Raw genomic sequence first — 3,295 nt, forward strand, 5'->3', positions numbered from 1 at the left:
TTCATAATTTAACCATTTTAGCCCCGGTATCATTCTGGTCATTCTGCATTGCACCCCCTCCAAGGCCAATATTTCCTTCCTGAGATCTGGTGCCCAGAACTGAATGCAATACTTTAAATGGGGTCTCAGCAAGGATTTATATCTGTAACATTCTCCCCCCCTTTGAATTCCAGCTTCCTTGAAATTAAGGCCAATATCCCATGAGACATTTAAATTAATGTTTCCACCATTCCACTGGCTTTTAGCGATTTCTGTACTTGGACCCCGAAATCTCTCTGCTCCTCCACAGTTCCTAGCTTCTCACTATTTAGAAAATACTCTGATCTATCTTGCTTCAGTCCAAAGTAGATGAGCTCACACTTTTCCATGTTGAAATTTTGAACAGACTGGAGCTCTTCTGTATAGAAAAGAGAAGGCTGAGGGGTGACCTGGTATAGGACTTTAAGATTATGCAAGTGTTTGATAGGTGAGACGTAGGTAATGTGTTTGCACTTGTGGAGGTGGGGACTCCAAATCATTGGGGCCATGAATATCAGGTAGTCACTATTTAATTCAACATGGCATTCAAGAGGAACACATTCACCCAGAGAGTGTTTAGAATGTGCAATTCGCTCCCACAAGGAGTAGTTTAGGCGAATAACATGGATTCGTTTACAGCGAAGCTCGAAAAACAAATGGAGGAGACAGGAATATAAGGGTTTGCTCATAGGGTTAGATTAAATGGGGATGGCAGAGGCTTGTTTGCAGCATAAACACCGGCATTGTCTGGTTGGGCAGAATTGCCTGTTTCTTTGTAATTCTATGTTACTCCATCTGCCACCGTTTTGCCAACTCACTTATTTTATCAATTTCCCTTGGCAACTTTATGCTTCCATCTACACGACTCACTGTGACACCTATCTTGGTGTCAGCGACACACGTGGATATACGGCTCTCTATTCATTCGTCTACGTCATTTATATACCGGGACTCTGTCTCCCACCTTCTAACCAATTCCCTACCCATTTCATTAGGTTGCCTTAAATTCTACGCACTGTCATTGTCGTTAACAGTCTCTTATATGGTACCTTATCCAATACCTCTGGAAGTCAATATCATATAACAACCATGGACACTCCATTATCTACCACGTTAGTTACATCTTCATAAAGTTCAACTAGTTTTGTTAGACTTGACTTACACTTTACAAATCCATGCTGGCTCTCTCTGATCAATTCATGTTTATCCAAGTGCTCAATCTTTCTTTCCCTAATAACGGATACTGGCAACTTCCCCACAACGGATGTCAGACTAATGGGTCTCGAATTTCCAACATCATCTCTGCTACCCATCCCAAATAATGGAGTGACATTGAAATTGTTTCCATCAAAGGAACAATTCCTGAATCAAGAGAGTTTGAACGATCATGACTAAAGCATGTACAATTTCGTCACATCGTCCTCTCAGTCCCCTGGGATGGTAACCATCAGGTCCTGGAGATTTGTCTATCTTTAATCTAATTATTTTCTCCATTGCCATTATTTTACTCATACTGAATCCCCTTGATTTATTTTCAGTTTTCCTCATATCTCTGATATGTTAGCCTCATTTATTTCTGTGAAGAACGAAGCAAAGTAAATATTTAGCAACTCTACATTTCATGATTTTCAATTACAATATCACCTCCATCTGTCTTTCAGCGGCCCACATTACTGTAAGCCTCCATTCTTTCACTTAATATACTGGTAAAAATCTTGACTGTTGTCCTCATTTTCCCGAACAGGTTTTTCTCCTTTTCCCTGTTTGGACCTCTTCCGGTTTTTTATTTTCAGCACCAAAATAAACAATACTTTGCTGTAAAGTTCGTCTCAATTGTTCTTCACTTTCAGAGAGAGAATTGTCTAAACCGGTAATTTATTTAATGTAACAATCATAAGTACACATACTCATCCGTTTATCAACGCATTGATGGATACACAAAGGTAAAGACAACGAGATATGCAGGCAGCATCGGGATGCACAGGTGAACGGACAAGCGAAACAGACAAAGATGAAACGGTCTGAACCCCAAACAGACAGTGACGTATCGCTGATAGATATTAGTGAGAGGCGGTGGTGCTAAGCTATCATGAATGGGCGCTGTGGCTTAGTTGGTTAAAGCATCTGTCTTGTAAACAGGAGATCCTGGGTTCAATTCCCAGCAGTGCCTTGTGTAACTAATTATTTTTACCTGATTTGTGGAATCAAGCGACAAAATGGCACTTTGGAATTGGTATTTGTTCAGGTTTGAGGAGGAAACGGATATCAGATTGACTCTTCTAAAACGCCCTTTCATTGTGCAGTCAGACGTCTCATAGAATGTGTCTGTAACGGGTTAACTTAGAGTCACGTTCTTGTTTCTGGGCTCGTTGGGGTCAGGGTGCAATTCACGATTTGAGGTTCAAACCCGGAAGTAGTCCTAATTTGGACCTGGACTTGTGATCTTGAACTGCGGTGAGAATCTTTGCAAAGAGGAAAATGAAGTCCCCAAATCACTCCACCTGAATCTCCAGTCCCCGATGAAATATATCCCAGGCTGTTAACAGAAGCAAGGGAGGAAATAACGGAGGCTCTGACCATAATTTTCCAATCCTCCCTGGTTACAGGTGATATGCCGAAGGATTGGAGGACTGCTAAAGTTGTATTGTTGTACAAAAAGGGAGAAAAGGATAGATCAAGTAATTACAGGCCAGTCAGCCTAACCTCGGTCATGCTGAAGGTATTCTATTAAATCTACTCTGCACTTCCTCCACGGCCAATACAGGGAGGAGGGAACTCCCTACTGACAATCCTCAGCTCTATCAGGAGAGGGAGACTGACCCACGCTCTCTCTTGCTTCTGGGATGTGCCACTTTTGGAAAAAAAAGGTGAATTTCTCGACATCTTTAAACGCTCTGTCTCACTGCACATGGTTTAAAGTGTATTGTGGGACGCTGTGAGTGTCTCTGTACCTGTAAACTATCTGACTCACTGCACTGATGTTTAATGTGCACTGTAGGATAGTATGTAAGTATCTCTGTATCTTTAAACTCTCTGTCTCTCTGCACAGCAGTGACAGTGTATTGTAGGATGGTGTGTGTTTCTTTATGCCTTTATACTCTCTGTCTCTCTGCACAGCATTGACAGTGTATTGTCGGATGGTGTGAATGGGATGAGGGTCTGTGGGGCGAAGTGTAGCCGATTGGGAGCAGCGCCCGTTTGCGGGGTGAGTATTGCACGCTTGATTTTCTCGCTCCCTTCTATCTTTCTTTCTCTCTTTCTTTCTTTCACCTCCCTC

The 3,295-nt window shown here is 42.1% G+C and overlaps 1 non-coding gene across 1 annotated transcript; it reads left to right on the forward strand.

The window, feature by feature from the left end:
• The first annotated feature begins 2,114 nt into the window (after positions 1–2,114).
• Positions 2,115–2,188, forward strand: trnat-ugu (transfer RNA threonine (anticodon UGU)). Its single transcript has one exon. It is a non-coding gene; the product is annotated as a tRNA-Thr (tRNA).
• Positions 2,189–3,295: the final 1,107 nt, after the last annotated feature.

The sequence above is a fragment of the Heptranchias perlo genome, chromosome 20, assembly GCF_035084215.1.
Source record: "Heptranchias perlo isolate sHepPer1 chromosome 20, sHepPer1.hap1, whole genome shotgun sequence".
Lineage (NCBI taxonomy): Eukaryota > Metazoa > Chordata > Chondrichthyes > Hexanchiformes > Hexanchidae > Heptranchias > Heptranchias perlo.